Source organism: Mustelus asterias, chromosome 2, assembly GCF_964213995.1.
Source record: "Mustelus asterias chromosome 2, sMusAst1.hap1.1, whole genome shotgun sequence".
Taxonomy (NCBI): Eukaryota; Metazoa; Chordata; class Chondrichthyes; order Carcharhiniformes; family Triakidae; genus Mustelus; species Mustelus asterias.
The window spans coordinates 1,422,545-1,437,010 of NC_135802.1; the positions used below are offsets into that span (position 1 = coordinate 1,422,545).

Below are 14,466 nucleotides of genomic sequence, written 5' to 3' on the forward strand. Positions count from 1 at the left end.
GGCTTTCTACAAATATGTCAAGAGTAAAAGGATGAGATGTGAAGGCATAGGACCCTTAAAAGGTGAAGGGGGAAAAGTTTGTGCGGAACCGTTAGAAATGGCGGAGCTGCTTAATGAATACTTTACCTCGGTATTCACGGTGGAAAGGGATCTGGGTGGTTGTACTGCTGGTTTGCGGTGGACAGAAAGGATCGAGCATGTGGACATAAAGAAAGAGGATGTGTTGGAACTATTGAATGGCATCAAGGTTGGTAAGTCGCCGGGACCGGATGGGATGTACCCCAGGTTACTGTGGGAGGCGAGGGAGGAGATTGCGGAGCCTTTGGCGATGATCTTTGCATCGTCGATGGAGACGGGAGAGGTTCCGGAGGATTGGAGGATTGCACATGTGGTCCCTATATTCAAGAAAGGGAACAGGGACAGCCCGGGAAATTACCGACCGGTGAGTCTAACCTCAGTGGTTGGTAAGTTGATGGAGAGGATCCTGAGAGACAGGATTTATGATCATCTAGAGAAGTTTAGTATGATCAAAAGTAGTCAGCATGGCTTTGTCAAGGGCAGGTCGTGCCTTATGAGCCTGGTTGAGTTCTTTGAAAATGTGACCTCCTTTGGGCAAGCCAGTTCTGGATCCACAGGGCAGCAGCCCCTTGGATCCCATGCCCTCTCACTTTTTCTAGAAGCCTTGCATGGGGGACCTTATCGAACACCTTGCTAAAATCCATATAAACCACATCTACCGCTTTCCCTTTGTCAATGTGTTTAGTCACATTTTCGAAGAACTCCACCAGGCTCGTAAGGCACGATCTGCCCTTGACAAAGCCATGCTGAGTATTCTTGAGCATACTAAACCTCTCTGAATGCTCATATATCCTGTCCCTCAGGATCTTCTTCATCAGTTTACCAACCACTCGCAGTAGGAATTGGAGTGGTTACTGGCACTAGCGACTGGATCCTGAACTTCCTAACTCACAGACCACAATCAGTAAGGATAAGCAACACCTCCTCCACAATCATCCTCAACACGGGTCCCTCACAAGGCTGTGTTCTCAGCTCCCTACTATACTCCTTTTTCACCTCTGACTGTGAGGCCAAATTCCCCTCCAACTCGATTTTCAAGTTTGCTGACGACACCACCGTAGTGGGTCGGATCTCAAACAATGACGAGACAGAGTACAGGAATGAGATAGAGAATCTGGTGAACTGGTGCGGCAACAATAATCTCTCCCTCAATGTCAACAAAATGAAGGAGATAGTCACTGACTTCAGGAAGTGTAGTGAAGAACATGCCCCTGTCTAGATCATCGGGGACGAAGTAGAAAGGGTCGAGAGCTTCAGGTTTTTAGGTGTCCAGATCACCAACAACCTGTCCTGGTCCCCCCATGCCGACACTATAGTTAAGAAAGCCCACCAAAGCCTCTACTTTCTCAGAAGACAAAGGAAATTTGGCATGTCAGCTACGACTCTCACCAACCTTGACAGATGCACCATAGAAAGCATTCTTTCTGGTTGTATCACAGCTTGGTATGGCTCCTGCTCTGTTCAAGACCGCAAGGAACTACAAAAGGTCATGAATGTAGCCCAATCCACTGACGCTGTCTACACTTCCCGCTGCCTCGGCAAAGCAGCCAGCATAATTAAGGACCCCACGCACCCCGGACATTCTCTCTTCCACCTTCTTCCTTCGGGAAAAAGATACAAAAGTCTGAGGTCACGTACCAACCGACTGAAGAACAGCTTCTTCCCTGCTGCTGTCAGACTATTGAATGGATTTATTTTGCATTAAGTTGATCTTTTTCTACACTGTAGCTATGACTGTAACACTACATTCTGCACTCTCTCCTTTCCTTCTGTATGAACGGTATGTTTTGTCTTTGTAGCGTGCAAGAAACAATACTTTTCACTGTATGTTAATACATGTGACAATAATAAATTAAATCAAATCAAATCAAATCAAATAGCAGTGGGAATTGGAGAGGTTACCGGCACTCGCAGTGGAAATTGGAGAGGTGACCAGCACGGTGGCACAGTATTCGCACTGCTGCCTCACAGCTCCAAAGACCTGGGTTCCATTCCCAGTTTGGGTCACTGTGTGGTGTTTGCACGTTCTCCCCGTGTCTGCGTGGGTTTCCTCCAGGTGCTCCGGTTTCCTCCAAAAGTCCAAAGATGTGCTGGTTATGTGCATTAGCCATGCTAAATTGCCCCTTAGTGTCCCGGGGTGAGTAGGTTAGAGGGATTAGCGGAGTAAATGTGTGGGGTTACGGGGATAGGGCCTAGGTGGGATTGTGTTCGGTGCAGACTCGATGGGCCGAATGGCCTCCTTCTACACTGCGGATTCTATGATTCTATGAAGCATCTGTTAAAGAATTGTGACACTCTCAACAAATGGGAAAATCTCGAGATACTTACTTATTGAGAAACCCACCTCCAACTCTGCTGTGTAAATTATAGTTTTACTGCTATCGTAAAACATTAATTAAGAAATCTGTGGAGAGGGATTCGTGCCAGGGAGGAGTTATCAGGGGTCACATGATCTATCAGGCCAATTGTGAAGAAACAATTGTTTGTCAGTAGGCGTCTGGGAGTCATTGAGTTTAAAAGGTTTCGTTTTGTTGTCCTTTTTATGCAATCATTTTTCCAAACAAACCTCTTGTTTGTTAATCTGCCTTGTTATTTGTCGATTCCTCGCAGTCATTACATCTTCAAACAAGACTAAGGCTGTGAATTTAATTCTAATGAGTGATTAAACTCTGACCTCAGTTACTGTATATTCAGCAACTTTCCAACTTCCTGGTTTAAAAGAGACAGAGATATATCTTACTTAAAACAATATACCATTGGACTTCCAGAACAGATACTTCAGCCAGGTTCAAACAGATTCCTCAAATGCAAATATTAGTCTTACATTACAATGTCAAGAAAATAAAGAAATTCTCCAGGAATAAAAATCCACAATCAGAAAATTGAAGGCAGAATGCGTGCAACGTAACAGACTTCTCATTCAATGTTTACTGAACAACAGTTTGACTTTGAGCCTGAACAAAATACACGTGGCCAAGAAATTGAAATGACAGCTCCCGTTCCATTGACTTCAGCAGATGAATAACACGTTCCTGTTTACATGGCCTAATCTTCCTGTTCTTACGCAACAGGACATCCTCTGACTGCACTGTGCCTCAAGATACTTCCTCACATCCAAAAACTGTTTGTCACACAGCAAACACCATTGAAGATATTGAGTGATATCCACACACATGCCCGCCCGGCGACACACGCGCGCCCGCCCGGCGACACACGCGTGCCCCGCCCGGTGACACACGTGCTACCGCCCGGCGACACACGCGCGCCCAGCGACATCCACACACAGGGTGACATCATCCACCCACACGGTGATATCCAGACAGTTCCTGGCTTGAGTCACTGTCTGTGTGGAGTGTGCACGTTCTCCCCGCATCTGCGTGGGTTTCCTGCGGGTCTTCCGGTTTCCTCCAGGATATGTAGGTTAGGTGGATTGGCCAAGCTAATTCGTCTCTTGGTTAAGGGGATTAGGGGGGGTAAATACATGGGGTTGCAGGGGTAGGGCCCGAGTAAGATGCTTTGTCGGCGAGTCAGTGCAGAGTTGATGGGCCGAATGGCCTCTTTCTGCATTCTAGGGATTCTAAGCTAAACGTGAAACACAACCAGATCGGCCATGATCATATTGAATGGTGGAGCAGGCTCAATGTGCCAAATGAAATAACTTTGCTCCAACTTCTTATGTTGAATGTTCCTATTGGAACATATTGGCCGGAATCTTCCCATCCTGCCCGCCACTGGAATTTTAGCGGGCGGGTTGCAGAGAACGTGAAACCCCATTGACGGCCGGGCGGGAATTTCCCAGCTTTTAGACCAGCACGGCCAGAGAATTCCGTCCATTGATTTGAATGATACCCAACCACATTACCGTGGAACTGGAGTCAGATATAGGGTGTAGCAACTCAGCCAACACCAGATTCCCATCACCAAAACCCTTTATTGTGCACCAAAGGAAAGGGCTACAGCTTAGAGTCCGGCAGTCTTCACTGTGGGACCCGCAACAACAGGCAGGTAGAGTAACAGGTTTAAAACAAGTCACTGATGCTTCCCATTGGGTGAGCTTCCACTCACTTAGTAAGGAAGCTTGTACTCCTATGGCGAGATATATTGATGATTCCCCCATGACCTTCGTGGCCATCATAACGTCCCTCCCCCCTTAGGTCCGAGTCACTCCCAACACCTCACTGCAAGGTGCTCCTTCCATCACATGCTGCTCAGATGGAGGTTCATTGAAGACAGGGCTCAGTCAGGCGGTATCAACCAAACAGGGGACTCCAGAGGATGCATCGCAGGGTTACCGATGCAGGTTTCTCCTCAGGTTCCATCTTAGCCTCCAACTCTGGGTTCATACCTTATCTATCCAGAGGGCTAATGTGGAGTCAGGCTTGGTATGGCTTCTGCTCTGCCCAAGACCGCAAGGATCTACAAAAGATCATGAGGACCTTTGTCTGAGGACTGAGGACTGGCGCTGACAGTGGCTATCTCTGTGGCCAGTGGTGGGGGATGCTCAGAAAGGGACTCCCTGGTCTTGAGATGGTCTAAGTGATTCTTTAGGTTTTTAGCCTGAACTTTGACCTTGTAAGATACTGGTCCTGTTTTCTCCATAACGATCCCAGGAACGATCTGGGCCCTCAACTTCCTTACATGAACAAAAAGGCGAAGCTCAAGATGGCACCGTACTTCTTGCAAGCTGTGCCCAGCGTAGCTTCTAATTCTATCTTTTACTCTCGTTCTATGCTTCCAACATTCTGCACTCTCTCCTTTCCTTCTCTATGAACGGTATGCTTTGTCTGTATAGCGCGCAAGGAACAATACTTTTCACTGTGTGTTAATACATGTGACAATAATAACACAAATGAAATACCCATTGCAAAAGTTATTTCTGTCCTTGCAGAATCATTATTGCTTTTTTAGTTTTCTTGTTGGGACTCCAATTTCCCCACCAAGTAGGCTTAACCTGATTAGATTTGATTTGATTTATTATTGTCACATGTGTTATCATATAGTGAAAAGTATTGTTTCTTGCGCGCTATACAGACAAACTATACCGTTCATAGAGAAGGAAAGGAGAGAGTGCAGAATGTGGTGTTACAGTCATAGCTAGGGTGTAGAGAAAGATCAACTTAATGCAAGGTAGGTCCAATCAAAAGTCTGACAGCAGCAGGAAAGACGCTGTTCTTGATTCTTTGGTACGTGACCTCAGACCTTTGTATCTTTTTCCCGAAGGAAGAAGGTGGAAGAGAGAATGTCCGGGGTGCGTGGGATCCTTAATTATGCTGGCTGCTTTGCCGAGGCGGGAAGTGTAGACAGCGTCAATGGATGGGAGGCTGGTTTGCGTGATGGATTGGGCTTCATTCACGACCTTTTGTAGATCCTTGCGGTCTTGGGCAGAGCAGGAGCCACACCAAGCTGTGATACAACCAGAAAGAATGCTTTCTATGGTGCATCTGTAAAAGTTGGTGAGAGTCGTAGCTGACATGCCAAATTTCTTTATTCTTCTGAGAAAGTAGAGGCGTTGGTGGGCTTTCTTAACTATAGTGTCGGCATGGGGGGACTAGGACAGGTTGTTGGTGATCTGGACACCTAAAATATTGAAGCTCTCAACCCTTTCTACTTCATCCCCATTGATGTAGACAGGGGCATGTTCTCCTTTAGGCTTCCTGAAGTTGATGACAATCTCCTTTGTTTTGCTGACATTGAGGGAGAGATTATTGTTGCCGCACCAGTTCACCAGATTCTCTATCTCATTCCTGTACTCTGTCTCGTCATTGTTTGAGATCCGACCCACTACGGTGGTGTCGTCAGCAAACTTGAAAATCGAATTGGAGGGGAATTTGGCCGCACTGTCAGAGGTGTATAAGGAGTATAGTAGGGGGCTGAGAACACAGCCTTGTGGGGCACCAGTGTTGAGGATGATCATGGAGGAGGTGTTGTTGCCTATCCTTACTGATTGTGGTCTGTGAGTTAGGAAGTTCAGGATCCAGTCGCAGAGGGAGGTGCCGAGGCCCAGGCCACGGAGTTTGGAGATGAGTTTCGTGGGAATAATATTGTTGAAGGCTGAGCTGTAGTCAATAAATAGGAGTCTGACACAGGTGTCCTTGTTATCTAGGTGTTTCAGGGTTGAGTGCAGGGCCAGGGAGATGGCGTCTGCTGTGGACCTGTTGCGGCGATAGGCGAACTGTAGTGGATCCAGGTAGTCCGGGAGGCTGGAATTGATTCGTGCCGTGACTAACCTTCAAAGCACTTCATAATGATGGATGTCAGAGCCACCGGCCGACAGTCATTAAGGCACGCTGCTTGGTTTTTCTTAGGTACCGGGATGATGGTCGTCTTCTTGAAGCAGAGAGGGACCTCAGATTGTTGTATAGAGAGGTTGAAGATGTCTGCGAATACCCCCGCCAGCTGATCCGCGCAGGATCTGAGTGCTCGTCCGGGTACCCCATCCGGGCCAATCGCTGTCCATGGGTTGACCTTCAAGAAAGCTGTTCTGACATCTGCAATGGTGACCCCCAGATACAGGTTCATCCAGGGCTTCCAGGGGGAGGGCATGCTTTAACTACTCGGGATTCCCAATGAATGATCCCATCCTCAACACTACGTTCAGCTTTCTAAACAAGGTTGAGTTTAATTTCTTCAGAGGGTCGTCCTTGGAGTCCACTGTATAGGATCGTGTGCGCTATTTTAGATAAGGTTGGATCTTTTTGGGTGCAGGCTTTAGTCTGCCTTGCTGACATTGGCAAGGTCTCCAAAAACTTCAGTGTCATCACAACCTCTTCCAATGCTGGTAAAGGAGCCAGGCTTGTGGGCAATGGGAGGAGACTCAGTGCATCAGCATTAGCTATCTGGGTCTGGGGTGGTGTTCCAGAATATATTCATAGGCTGCCAACAACAAGGATCCGAGCAAAGGTGATGGCAGGGGTTGCCTTTTCGTCTTTGAAGAGGTCCAATAAGGGTTTATGGCCAGTTACTATCACACAACTGCAGACTTTTTGATGGAAATTCTTCACACCAAATACGACTGACAACTCTTCTCAACCTGAGAATACCTTCACTCTGCATCCAAAAAGGTCCAGGAGGCATATGTCATGGGCTTTTCCATCCCGTCTTTCCAGCAATGTGACAGCACTGCACCAACCCCATATGAGGAAGTATTGCACGTCAATATAAGTTCTTTCTTAGGGTCAAAATGGGCCAGTAGGTTAGATGACAGGAACTGACGTTTAGCTGACACAGGCCTCAGCCTGCGGAGTTTCCCAGGACCATCTCTGAAGTAGAGGATGCAAGGCGGCCAGAATGGAAGCCAAATTCGGGATAAATTGTCTGTAATAATTGACTAACCCCATGAAGGATTTTAACCCTGTGGTATTCCTTGGGATTGATGTTTCCTCGACAGCCTTTACTGGATGTAACCTCTTGCCATCTCCTCGGAAAACGTATTTCTCCCTCTTTAAGCAAACTCCCACTCTGGAAAATCTCAACAAGACTTCTTTGAGGTTGGCCGGGTGTTCCTGTTCAGAACCCTCCATTACCAAAATGTCATCCAAGTATACTGCTATCTTGGGTAGCCCTTAAAGGATGTTCTCTATAACACTTTGGAGAATGGCACACGCTGACGAGACCCCAAAGGGCAAACAGGTATACTTGTAGGAACCAAAAGAGGAAACGCTGGAAAATCTCAGCAGGTCTGGCAGCATCTGTAAGGAAAGAAAAGAGCTGACGTTTCAAGTCCAGGTGACCCTTTGTCAAAGCTCAGATTCCAGATCAGGTTTCAGATTCCAGCATCTGCAGTAATTTGCTTTTATCCTGGGCGTACTCATAGAGTGTTTTATGTGTAATGATCATCACATATATCTGGGAGGACTCGTCCAATTTAAGCTGGAGAGAGGCGTGACTCATGTCCAACTTGACGTATGTCTTTCCATTTTTTGGCTTGGCATACAGATCTTTGATTAAGGGCATGGGGTACCTATCAAGTTTGAAGACCCAATTGACCATCAGTTCATAGTCCCTGCAAAGACAAAATTATTTATCAGGCTTAAGAACAGGGACAACAATTGCGGCCCATTCTACAAATTGCACAGGCCTTATTGTATCTAAACTTTCAAGGCACTCTAGTTCAGTTTCCAGCTTCTCCAGCATTGGGTAAGGGACTGGCCTGGCTCTGAAATACCTCGGTGTTGCGTCAGGGTCAACATAGCTCTTGACTTTAGCACCTTCTATTTTCCCCAGGCCCTCCTGAAAAGCTCCAGGGTATCTACTGATAACCTCGTATAGTCCACTCAAGCCTAGTCTGAAGATCTCCAACCAGTTCAGCCCGAGTTGTTGGAGCCAATCTCTCCCCTTAAGGCTTGGTCCATGTCCCCGTACAATGCTGAGTGGGAGACGAGCTGATTGCTGCCTATAAGTCACTGGGGCCACTGTGATGCGTTTCATTTGTAAAGGTTCCCCTGTGTCGGTGACTAGTCTGGTCTTCGTATCTTCCAAACTCAGGAGTTGGATACATGATTGTAGGTGTTTATAAGGTCTGTTCTCCAATAACAGAGACTGTGGCTCCCATGTCCACCCTCATCTTCAAGGGATGGCCATTTACCAGTAATTCCACTATTACTGGGGCAACTTCCGTTGTAACAATCCAATTCAGTTGTAGTACCACTATCTCTGGAAGAGGGGATACCTGCATGGTACGCTCAGTTTTGACAAAGGGTCGTCTGGACTCGAAACGTCAGCTCTTTTCTCTCCTTACAGATGTTGCCAGACCTGCTGAGATTTTCCAGCATTTTCTCTTTTGGTATGCTCAGGTACTGGCCTCAGCTTTCTTCCTCAGCCGCAGGCATTTTGCCTGTTCCTGAAACTTCTCCATGGCTGTGTCCTTTGACAGTGCTTGCAGTAATCTGTCATGTGACAACTGCATTTTTCTGGAGTGTGCTTTTGGGGTGGTCACTGCCCTTCCTTGACTATCTGGTGCTGACGTTGACATTCCTATATGGAAGGGGGTCTTTAACAGCTGATTTACGCACGCAGTCTCCATTGAGGACTGATTACACAAGGTCCCTCTCCTTAATTGGAGGACATACCACATGTGATATGTCAGATCACATATGGAGTATTGTGAGCAGTTTTGGGCCCCATATCTAAGGGAGGATGTGTTGGCCCTGGAGAGGATCCAGAGAAGGTTCATAAGAATGATTCCAGGAATGAAAAGGTTGATGTATGAGCAGCACTTGAGGACTCTGAGTCTGTACTCAATTGAGTTTAGAAGGATGAGGGAGAATCTCATTGAAACTTCCAGAATAATGAAAGGCCTGTATAGAATGGATCGGAGGGAAGGTGTTTCCATTAGTCGGAGAGACTAGGATCCAAGGACACAGCCTCAGAATAAAGGGACAACCCTTTAGAACCGAGATGAGGAGGAACTTCTTCAGCCAGAGGGTGGTGAATCTATGGAATTCATTGCCATAGACAGAGATTGATAGCTACTTGATTGGTAAGGGGATCAAAGGTTATGGGGAAAAGGTGGGAGAATGGGGTTGAGAAACTTATTAGCTATGATTGAATGGCGGGGCAGACTCGATGGTCTAATGGCCGAATGACCTCATTCCGCTCCTAGATCTTATCTTTCCTCAATAGCGTACCAATATCGTTCAATATTGAACACCATCAACATTAAACATCTTCCTAACCTTGAACGCCTTCACCACTATACAGTTCTATAAATACAGAGGTGCAGCTTGATGTATAAAAAATTGTCGAATTAGAACTGTGACCTAAGTTAGATTAAAGACCAAAAGCATATAACTAAATTTAATAAATTAACAAGATTAAAATCGCTAAACAGATAATTGAGAAATATTTCTCAACCTGTAAATCTAATTAATTCAATAAAACACAATAAAGATGGCAGACAGGTGATGTGTTGCAGCTGCAGTGTGTGAACACCTGGAAACACTGGTGTGATCTTCAACATCCACATCTGCAGCTCGAGCGGCTGTGAGTTACTGAGCTGGAGTCCGGATGGAGAGAGGATAATTAAAACATTTGACCAATCATTATGCACAGTTGGCCAATCAGCAGCAATAATGTTAATATTCTTATCGTTATTATAAACATATTAGCCTGACCAATGAGGAGGTAGATCCTGCCCATATTCCCATGTTAGTGAACAAAGGATGACCTGCATGCCAAACAGTGGGTGCAGTGTGTATAGACTGAGCCAAACAGTGGATGCAGTGTGTATAGACTGAGCCAAACAGTGGATGCAGTGTGTATAGACTGAGCTAAACAGTGGGTGCAGTGTGTATAGACTGAGCCAAACAGTGGATGCAGTGAGTATAGACTGAGCTAAACAGTGGATGCAGTGTGTATAGACTGAGCCAAACAGTGGGTGCAGTGTGTATAGACTGAGCCAAACAGTGGGTGCAGTGTGTATAGACTGAGCTAAACAGTGGATGCAGTGTGTATAGACTGAGCTAAACAGTGGATGCAGTGTGTATAGACTGAGCCAAACAGTGGGTGCAGTGTGTATAGACTGAGCTAAACAGTGGATGCAGTGTGTATAGACTGAGCCAAACAGTGGGTGCAGTGTGTATAGACTGAGCTAAACAGTGGGTGCAGTGTGTATAGACTGAGCTAAACAGTGGATGCAGTGTGTATAGACTGAGCCAAACAGTGGGTGCAGTGTGTATAGACTGAGCTAAACAGTGGGTGCAGTGTGTATAGACTGAGCCAAACAGTGGGTGCAGTGTGTATAGACTGAGCCAAACAGTGGGTGCAGTGTGTATAGACTGAGCCAAACAGTGGATGCAGTGTGTATAGACTGAGCTAAACAGTGGATGCAGTGTGTATAGACTGAGCCAAACAGTGGGTGCAGTGTGTATAGACTGAGCTAAACAGTGGATGCAGTGTGTATAGACTGAGCTAAACAGTGGATGCAGTGTGTATAGACTGAGCTAAACAGTGGATGCAGTGTGTATAGACTGAGCCAAACAGTGGGTGCAGTGTGTATAGACTGAGCCAAACAGTGGGTGCAGTGTGTATAGACTGAGCCAAACAGTGGGTGCAGTGTGTATAGACTGAGCCAAACAGTGGGTGCAGTGTGTATAGACTGAGCCAAACAGTGGGTGCAGTGTGTATAGACTGAGCCAAACAGTGGGTGCAGTGTGTATAGACTGAGCCAAACAGTGGGTGCAGTGTGTATAGACTGAGCTAAACAGTGGGTGCAGTGTGTATAGACTGAGCTAAACAGTGGATGCAGTGTGTATAGACTGAGCTAAACAGTGGATGCAGTGTGTATAGACTGAGCTAAACAGTGGGTGCAGTTGTATAGACTGAGCCAAACAGTGGGTGCAGTGTGTATAGACTGAGCTAAACAGTGGGTGCAGTGTGTATAGACTGAGCCAAACAGTGGGTGCAGTGTGCATAGACTGAGCTAAACAGTGGGTGCAGTGTGTATAGACTGAGCTAAACAGTGGATGCAGTGTGTATAGACTGAGCCAAACAGTGGATGCAGTGTGTATAGACTGAGCTAAACAGTGGATGCAGTGTGTATAGACTGAGCTAAACAGTGGGTGCAGTGTGTATAGACTGAGCCAAACAGTGGGTGCAGTGTGCATAGACTGAGCCAAACAGTGGATGCAGTGTGTATAGACTGAGCTAAACAGTGGATGCAGTGTGTATAGACTGAGCCAAACAGTGGGTGCAGTGTGTATAGACTGAGCCAAACAGTGGGTGCAGTGTGTATAGACTGAGCCAAACAGTGGGTGCAGTGTGTATAGACTGAGCCAAACAGTGGATGCAGTGTGTATAGACTGAGCCAAACAGTGGGTGCAGTGTGTATAGACTGAGCCAAACAGTGGATGCAGTGTGTATAGACTGAGCCAAACAGTGGATGCAGTGTGTATAGACTGAGCCAAACAGTGGGTGCAGTGTGTATAGACTGAGCCAAACAGTGGATGCAGTGTGTATAGACTGAGCCAAACAGTGGGTGCAGTGTGTATAGACTGAGCCAAACAGTGGATGCAGTGTGTATAGACTGAGCCAAACAGTGGGTGCAGTGTGTATAGACTGAGCCAAACAGTGGGTGCAGTGTGTATAGACTGAGCCAAACAGTGGATGCAGTGTGTATAGACTGAGCCAAACAGTGGATGCAGTCTGTATAGACTGAGCCAAACAGTGGATGCAGTCTGTATAGACTGAGCCAAACAGTGGGTGCAGTGTGTATAGACTGAGCCAAACAGTGGATGCAGTGTGTATAGACTGAGCCAAACAGTGGGTGCAGTGTGTATAGACTGAGCCAAACAGTGGGTGCAGTGTGTATAGACTGAGCCAAACAGTGGATGCAGTGTGTATAGACTGAGCCAAACAGTGGGTGCAGTGTGTATAGACTGAGCCAAACAGTGGGTGCAGTCTGTATAGACTGAGCCAAACAGTGGGTGCAGTTGTATAGACTGAGCCAAACAGTGGATGCAGTGTGTATAGACTGAGCCAAACAGTGGGTGCAGTGTGTATAGACTGAGCCAAACAGTGGATGCAGTGTGTATAGACTGAGCTAAACAGTGGATGCAGTGTGTATAGACTGAGCTAAACAGTGGATGCAGTGTGTATAGACTGAGCTAAACAGTGGATGCAGTGTGTATAGACTGAGCTAAACAGTGGGTGCAGTGTGTATAGACTGAGCTAAACAGTGGATGCAGTGTGTATAGACTGAGCTAAACAGTGGATGCAGTGTGTATAGACTGAGCTAAACAGTGGATGCAGTGTGTATAGACTGAGCCAAACAGTGGGTGCAGTGTGTATAGACTGAGCCAAACAGTGGATGCAGTGTGTATAGACTGAGCCAAACAGTGGGTGCAGTGTGTATAGACTGAGCTAAACAGTGGATGCAGTGTGTATAGACTGAGCCAAACAGTGGATGCAGTGTGTATAGACTGAGCCAAACAGTGGATGCAGTGTGTATAGACTGAGCTAAACAGTGGGTGCAGTGTGTATAGACTGAGCTAAACAGTGGGTGCAGTGTGTATAGACTGAGCTAAACAGTGGATGCAGTGTGTATAGACTGAGCCAAACAGTGGGTGCAGTGTGTATAGACTGAGCCAAACAGTGGGTGCAGTTGTATAGACTGAGCTAAACAGTGGATGCAGTGTGTATAGACTGAGCCAAACAGTGGGTGCAGTGTGTATAGACTGAGCTAAACAGTGGATGCAGTGTGTATAGACTGAGCTAAACAGTGGATGCAGTGTGTATAGACTGAGCTAAACAGTGGGTGCAGTGTGTATAGACTGAGCTAAACAGTGGATGCAGGGTGTATAGACTGAGCCAAACAGTGGGTGCAGTTGTATAGACTGAGCTAAACAGTGGATGCAGTGTGTATAGACTGAGCCAAACAGTGGGTGCAGTGTGTATAGACTGAGCCAAACAGTGGATGCAGTGTGTATAGACTGAGCCAAACAGTGGATGCAGTGTGTATAGACTGAGCTAAACAGTGGATGCAGTGTGTATAGACTGAGCTAAACAGTGGATGCAGTGTGTATAGACTGAGCTAAACAGTGGGTGCAGTGTGTATAGACTGAGCTAAACAGTGGATGCAGTGTGTATAGACTGAGCTAAACAGTGGATGCAGTGTGTATAGACTGAGCCAAACAGTGGATGCAGTGTGTATAGACTGAGCCAAACAGTGGATGCAGTGTGTATAGACTGAGCTAAACAGTGGATGCAGTGTGTATAGACTGAGCCAAACAGTGGATGCAGTGTGTATAGACTGAGCTAAACAGTGGATGCAGTGTGTATAGACTGAGCCAAACAGTGGATGCAGTGTGTATAGACTGAGCTAAACAGTGGATGCAGTGTGTATAGACTGAGCTAAACAGTGGATGCAGTGTGTATAGACTGAGCTAAACAGTGGATGCAGTGTGTATAGACTGAGCTAAACAGTGGGTGCAGTGTGTATAGACTGAGCTAAACAGTGGATGCAGTGTGTATAGACTGAGCCAAACAGTGGGTGCAGTGTGTATAGACTGAGCCAAACAGTGGATGCAGTGTGTATAGACTGAGCCAAACAGTGGATGCAGTGTGTATAGACTGAGCCAAACAGTGGGTGCAGTGTGTATAGACTGAGCCAAACAGTGGATGCAGTGTGTATAGACTGAGCCAAACAGTGGATGCAGTGTGTATAGACTGAGCCAAACAGTGGGTGCAGTGTGTATAGACTGAGCCAAACAGTGGATGCAGTGTGTATAGACTGAGCCAAACAGTGGATGCAGTGTGTATAGACTGAGCCAAACAGTGGATGCAGTGTGTATAGACTGAGCTAAGCTTTCCTACAAGAACATAACAGTGATGAAACTGTCATTTTCTTCACTATTCCTGTGGTATGTGAAACTGTAGAAGATACTGTAGAAA

At 46.4% G+C, this 14,466-nt stretch overlaps 1 protein-coding gene across 2 annotated transcripts in view; it reads right to left on the reverse strand.

Moving 5' to 3' along the window:
* Window positions 1–14,466, reverse strand: part of LOC144504463 (plectin-like) — a 745,079-nt gene that overhangs the window by 601,113 nt on the left and 129,500 nt on the right. The window lies entirely within an intron of this gene.